Consider the following 7175-nt stretch of genomic DNA (forward strand, 5'->3'; position numbering starts at 1 on the left):
AGCATGGAAAGTGTAACTCCAATGGTCCAATCCATACTGCTTTCTGATTGTTGGCTTTTCTGGCTGTATCCCATGTGTTCTGATGTTTTATTTCAGTTTGGTTCCTTCCAAATAATCTCTTATCTCTTGTCGAATTCACCACGTGCTCATGGATGACACGGTGGCATCATTCCCAAGAGACTTCTGTGTTTTCTTTTTGCCACTCAGGTGTTGGTTACTCGGTGGCGCGTTAGTTTTTCAAGGTGCTATAATTTGTTGTTGATGTTGTTGATGTGGCTGTTCTAACTCATACTGGTTGTTCTTGTTTTACGGCTTCTCACTTATGGTAATGTATAGTGATGGAGTACTGGGGTCTGTCATATACAGACGTGGGGGTACAATGGAACATGCATCCTGCATCCAGACGAAAGATGGATTCCCAGTGAAACTGTTGGCCATGTGTGGACAATGGGATGCTGGACTGTCTGACAATGTACCAACAATGTCGGGGTACACTTAAGTAAGAGACTGACGGGATTATGATTCCTTAGGAAGGCCTACACTGTTGTGGCGGGAGTTTGGGGGAGAATCCCAGCCTATACAAAAATATACCCATCATTCAAAATTCAAAATAAAAACATTAAAAACAAAGAAAGGCAGAGTTAGAGAACTCGCACGTGCTCGTCCATCCCCCAGATGGCCACGACGGCCCTGCTGGCCTTGAGCACACTGCGCGGGCCAGTGTCTACACAGCTCACTCCAGGCCTTTTGGGGGGAGTGGCTGTCCTCAGCCCTGGCCACAGGCCCTGGAGGACGGAAGGGGCTGCCCTAAACTCTACGGCCCCTGGGGGAGACCCTCCAGGCTCCCTCAGAGTTTAGGGGACAGAACTCATGGCGGGGACTGGAGAGCCTGGGACCTTCCAGACCAAGGGCATGGCTTGGTCAGTGGTCAGCCTGGGACTGATCGCGGGCCCAGAGACTAGGAAGGCTGATGGGACAGACCCCAGAGGACAGTGGAACCACGTGGGCCACGTGTGCCCCCCTGGTGCACAGCCCCGCCCTTCCGACCCTCGGCTCCGCCCTTCTGTTGCCCCGCCCTCCCGGCTGGCCCCGCCCCTCTCCCTGCAGGACCCCAGGCCTGCTCCCGGGGCAGCAGTGACCGGGTAGGGCTCCCGGGCTGGAGCGGACCCTCCCGCCGGCGCACGAACGCCCTCCTTCGGTAGCGAGCCCGGAGGACGCAGCTCCCCGACCTGGTCCTGCTCCCTGGTCCTGCTGGCGCCCGAAAGCCGGGAAGTGTCGGCCTGCAGGCTGGAGCAACCCTGGGTCTGCACCCGGGAGCCAGCTGACCAATGCCACCGGGGTCCAGCTCTGGCCCAGAGGAGAACCCCTGCTGAAGCAAGACTGTGCCAGCCAGGAGGAGTCACATTAAGCATTAGCCGCCCTGCTACCTTCTTACCTGCCACCTCCCTCCCTCCCTCCCCCCTCCCTCCCTCCCTCCCCCCTCCCTCCCTCCCTCCCCCCTCCCTCCCTCCCTCCCCCCTCCCCCCTCCCTCCCTCCCTCCCTCCCTCCCTCCCTCCCCCCTCCCTCCCTCCCTCCCTCCCTCCCTCCCTCCCTCCCTCCCTTCTCTCTCTCGCCTTCTCTCATTACTTTCTTCCTCTTTCCTTTTCTTCATAACTCATTCCTTCATTTGGAGAGTGGCAGAGATCTTGCAGTTTGATTGACTTCACGAATGGCCACCACAGCCAGGGCTGGGCTGGGCGGGGGTGTCCTCTACTGCCGTACCAGGCGGAGGCCGGGGCTGGCCCCTGGAACTAGACCCAACGCTGCTTTGGACTCTGCTGACCTAACTGCTGGTCCAGCATGCTGGCCCCTGCTTTGCCCCACTCTGTTCCCACATGGCGGGTTCGTGTTTCTCTGGTTCCCATCCAGCCTCAGGCTGACCAGTGCTGCCCTGGGAGCCTTCCATCGGCTCCTCGGCCTTGGACATGGTGTCACATTCCCAGGCTTAGCGGTTCCTTGCTCTGCCAGCCTGCTCCCCGCAGCCTGGAAACCCGCTTCTCCCCAGAGCCCTGGTGCCCATCACGGGAGGATGCTATGGTCAGAGATGCTCATATGGGCGCTGGCAGAGCCCCACAGCGCAGGGTGGCCTGCAGCTGAGAGAACCAGGAATTATTTGCAGTCCTGAACTCCGCACACGGACCCACCACAGCCCGGGAGTGTGCGTGTGCACATGCCAGGCCAGGCCAAATCTGTGGGCTGACTGGGGCTGGAGGCCCTCAGTCCCAGCTCCCCAGTGGATGCGTTTTCTGCTGGAGTCGCCAGGCGCTGTGCCACCCTGCCGCTGAGCCCCTGGCAGCCGCCGTCTGTTTACCGCCTATGCTTTGCCTTCCCCCAGTGCCACATGAATGCCGTGGCGCAGCTTGCAGCCTGGCAGCACGCGCTAGGACTCAGCCAGGCTTTGGTGTTGGCTCAGGAGCACCTTCCCGTAAAAATTTTTACAACTGGGGCTGACACAGTGGCATAGTGGGTAAGGCCACCTGCAGCGCCAGCATGGCATGTGGGAGCCCAGTTCATGTCCTGATCTCTCTGGTTCCAACTCAACTCCTTGCTAATGTGCCTGGGAAAGCAGGAGGTGGCGGCCCACGGCCTAGGGCCCTGCACCCGCACAGGAGCCCGCATGCAGCTCCTGGCTCCTGGCTTCAAGTCCGCTTAGCACTGGCTGTTGCAACCGTTTGGGGAGTGAACCTATGGCTGGAATCTCTCTCTTTAACTCAAATCAATAAACTAAATCTTTACTATTTATTTGTTTGGGTTTTAAAAGATTTATTTATTTGTATTGTAAAGTCAGATATACAGAGAGGAGGAGAGACAGTGAGATCCTTCATCTGCCAATCCACTCCCAGGTGACTGCGATGGCCGGTGCTGCACTGATCCAAAGCCAGGAGCCAGGAGCTCTTCTGGGTCTCCCACGCAAGTGCAGGGTCCCAAGGCTTTGGGCTGTCCTCGATTGCTCTCCTAGGCCACAAGCAGAGAGGTGGATGGGAAGTGGAGCAGCCGGGATTAGAACCGGCGCCCATATGGGATCTCGGCGTTTTCAAGGTGAGGACTTTAACCACTAGGCAACGCCACCAGGCCCCCTGTTTGTTTTTATTTAAATGTCAGATTTACGGAGAGACAAAGATCTACTAGGCTACTATGCTGGGCCCCAAATCTTTTTTTTTTTGAAATGTTTATTGGGCCCGGCGGCGTGGCCTAATGGCTAAAGTCCTCGCCTTGAACGCCTCGGGATCCCATATGGGCGCCGGTTCTAGTCCCGGCAGCTCCACTTCCCATCCAGCTCCCTGCTTGTGGCCTGGGAAAGCAGTCGAGGACGGCCCAAAGCTTTGGGACCCTGCACCCGCGTGGGAGACCCGGAAGAGGTTCCAGGTTCCCGGCATCGGATCGGCGCGCATTGGCCGGTTGCGGCTCACTTGGGGAGTGAAACATCGGTTGCAAGATCTTCCTCTCTGTCTCTCCTCTCTGTATATCCGGCTTTCCAATAAAAATAAAATCTTTAAAAAAAATGTTTATTGTGGGCTCAGCGGGGTGGCCTAGTGGCTAAAGTCCTCGCCTTGAATACACTGGGATCCCATATGGGCGCCGGTTCTAATCCCGGCAGCTCCACTTCCCATCCAGCTCCCTGCCTGTGGCCTGGGAAAGCAGTCGAGGACGGCCCAATGCATTGGGACCCTGCACCCGCGTGGGAGACCTGGAAGAGGTTCCTGGTTCCCGGCTTCGGATCAGCGCTCACTGGCCGTTGCGGCTCACTTGGGGAGTGAATCATCGGACGGAAGATCTTCCTCTCTGTCTCTCCTCCTCTCTGTATATCTGACTTTGTAATAAAAATAATAATAAAGAAATCTTTAAAGAAAATGTTTATTGAAATTTCATTTGAAAGGCAGAAAGACACAATGAAAGAAAGAGAGAGAGACCCATTCCCCAGTCCACTCTGTAACGGTTACGATAGCCAGAAGTTGGCTGGGATGAACTCAGGAAACAGGAACTTGCTGCAGTTCCCATGCAACTGGGGGCCCCAGTCCCTCAGGGTGTCCCCTGCTACTTCCAGAGGGTGTGTCCTGCACCCTGGCCTGGAACAAGGGCATCCCGAGTGACCACACCTGCTGCCCTACTGTGGCTGGTGGTCACTGGGTCTCGTCCACTGAGCGCAGGCGTGCGGCTCGCCCCTGCAGCCGCTGCTTCCTGGGCTCTGAGCTTTTCTGTTCACAAGTGGAATTGCCGGCCAGATGGCTCTTCTTGTTTTTTTAAAGATCTATTTATGTGAAAAGCAGAGTTATGCAATGGCTGCTAGACCAAAGCCAGAGCTCCATTCGGATCTTCCACACGGGGGCAGCAGCCCAGGAACTTGGGTCCTCTGCGGCTTTCCCAGGCCATTAGCAGGGAGCTGGGCTGGAAGCAGAGCAGCCCGGATTTGAACTGGCACACATACTGGATGCTGGTGCTGTGTGGCGGCTTTCCCTGCTATGCCACAGCGCCAGCCCAGCCTGGAGTGAGCCATTATAACACGCACATTCCGCTTTGCCCCTGGATGCAGCTGTGGGGGCTGGGCCTGTGGACCCCCATCATGCCCGTGTGAGGCCCTAAGCCCTGGGCATGGAGGCCCCTGGCCCTGGGGGCTCTGCTGCCTGTGTCTGGAGTGAACCAGGGCCCAACTGGCTGACTCCCCTTGGCTGAGGCTCATCAGGCAAAGGCTATGTCCCAGGGTGCTTCAAAAGTTCCTTAAGGGCCCGGTGCAGTAGCCTAGTGCTATAGTCCTTACTTTGCACATGCCGGGAGCCTATATGGGTGCCAGTTCTAATCTCAGTTGTTCCACTTCCCATCCAACTCCCTGCTTGTGGCCTGGGAAAGCAGTTGAGCATGACCCAAAGTCTTGAGATCCTGCACTTGCATGACAGACCCAGAAGAAGCTCCTAGCTCCTGGCTTCAGATCAGCTCAGCTCCGGCTGTTGTGGCCACCTGGGAGTGTCTCTCCTTCTCTCTGTAGATCTGACTTTTCAGTGAAAAATAAATAAATCTCAAAAATAAAAACTGGAAAGAATTTAAAACCCAGCCAGCAGATGGCCCACGTGCGGGGGGTGGGAGGAAAAGGCTTGGTGATCTGCTGTGGCATCCCACATTGACGCTGGTTCAAGTCCTGCCTACTGCCACTCCCCTCCAGTCCCCTGCTCATGTGACTGGAAAAAGACCCAGGTGCTTGGGGCCCTGGGTTCTTGTGGGGGACCCAGACGCAGCTGCTGGCTCCTGGCTTTGGATCAGCCATTGGGAAGTGAGCCAGCACACGGAGGCTCCCCTTCGCTCTCTCCCTCTCCCTCTGTAACTGTGTGTGCATCCATCAAGCTAAAGACAAGGAACGTGGACCAGCGCCCAGGGTGGCCGGCAGAGCTCTTGGCTTGGCCCTGCTGCTGGGCGCCCAGGGCTCCCTCAGCCCCTGCAGGCCTCCCAGGAACCCCTGAGTGATGGCTGCTGTCTGGGGGCACCAGGCCTCAGTGGGGCCGCTCTCCTAAGGCTGTTCGCACCCCCTTGAGCTCACTGGGCATCAGTGGGAAGGGCCAGCCCCAGCCTCCCTCATCTCTCAGCTCCTCCCTCATCCCTCAGCCCCTTCCTCAGCTCCTCCCTCAGCCCCAGCTCCTTCCTCAGCCCCTGCCTCAGCTCCTCCCTCAGCCCCAGCTCCTCCCTCAGCTCCTCCCTCAGCCCCAGCTCCTCCCTCAGCCCCTCCCTCAGCTCCAGCTCCTCCCTCAACTCCTCCCTCAGCTCCAGCTCCTCCCTCAGCTCCTCCCTCAGCCCCAGCTCCTCCCTCAGCCCCTCCCTCAGCTCCAGCTCCTCCCTCAACTCCTCCCTCAGCTCCAGCTCCTCTCTCAGCTCCTCCCTCAGCCCCTTCCTCAGCTCCTCCCTCAGCTCCAGCTCCTCCCTCAGCTCCTCCCTCAGCCTCGCCCTCAGCTCCAGCTCCTCCCTCATCCCTCAGCTCCTCCCTCAGCCCCTCCCTCATTCCATCCAGGCCTCACAGCTCTCAGCTGTGCCCATGGCCCTCTTGGTGCCCAAGCAACTTCACACAGGTGTGGAAGAGCAGAGAACTGTATCCTCACTGGTGAAGTCTGGGGTGCCTGGACTAAGGATTGTAGAGGCGGCAGGGCTTGGTTGGTGGCCGTCTTGGGGACATAGTGCCCAGCAAATGCACAGTGGCTGCCTGCAGGCATGAGGGAGGCAGTGTGGGACCCAGGCCAGCCTGGGGACTGGGATCCAGGCTCTACCACGCAGCAGCTGTGCTGTTCAGTGAGGCGTCTCACCTCCCCCTCGGGCCTCAGGGCTACTTGAGGGATGGGAAGGACAGGAGTGTTGGGGAGACTTCCTCCTGGCGCGAGGGGGCACTCACCTGGACACCTGAGTACATGGAATGACAGGTGCCATCCAAGCATTGAAACACAGGACATGGAACCTGAGTCAGCACACATGTGCTCAGCCCCAGGTGTGCACAGGGAACATGAACACGTGTGTGCTCAGCCCCAGGTGTGCACAGGGAACATGAACACATGTGTGCTCAGCCCCAGGTGTGCACGGGGAACGTGAACACACGTGTGCTCAGCCCTAGGTGTGCACAGGGAACGTGAACACACGTGTGCTCAGCACCAGGTGAGTGCAGGGAGAGTGAACACGTGTGTGCTCAGCCCCAGGTGTGCACGGGGAACATGAACACGTGTGTGCTCAGCCCCAGGTGTGCCCAGGGAACGTGAACACACGTGTGCTCAGCCCCAGGTGTGCACAGGAGAGAGTTCTGGTGGTTAACTGGGTGCTGAGGTTTGCTTACTGGTTCCTTCGCAGGGGCGTCTGCACTCCTGCTTGGAGGTGACTTCTGTTTGGGCAGCTTGGCAAGGGGATGCCATGAATGTTGTAGGTTAAAGGAACAGCATGGGCTTCCCAGCTGAGCCACACTGTAGCCAGAGGTTGGAGAGGGACACAGGGGGACGTGTAACTGGCCAGTGGCAAAGTGGAGAGGTGTTGGGGGATGTGGACAGAGAGCACCTTGGCTCAGAGCTTCTGCTGCCCCATCAGGCTAGCAAGGTCACAGTCCTGTATCCTCTGTCCCTTTTAGCTTAGTCCATACAGTCCTTCAGTCGGCCCTGAGCCGACTGCCTCCATGGAC

This window comes from Ochotona princeps, chromosome 17, assembly GCF_030435755.1.
Source record: "Ochotona princeps isolate mOchPri1 chromosome 17, mOchPri1.hap1, whole genome shotgun sequence".
In the NCBI taxonomy this organism is placed as follows: domain Eukaryota; kingdom Metazoa; phylum Chordata; class Mammalia; order Lagomorpha; family Ochotonidae; genus Ochotona; species Ochotona princeps.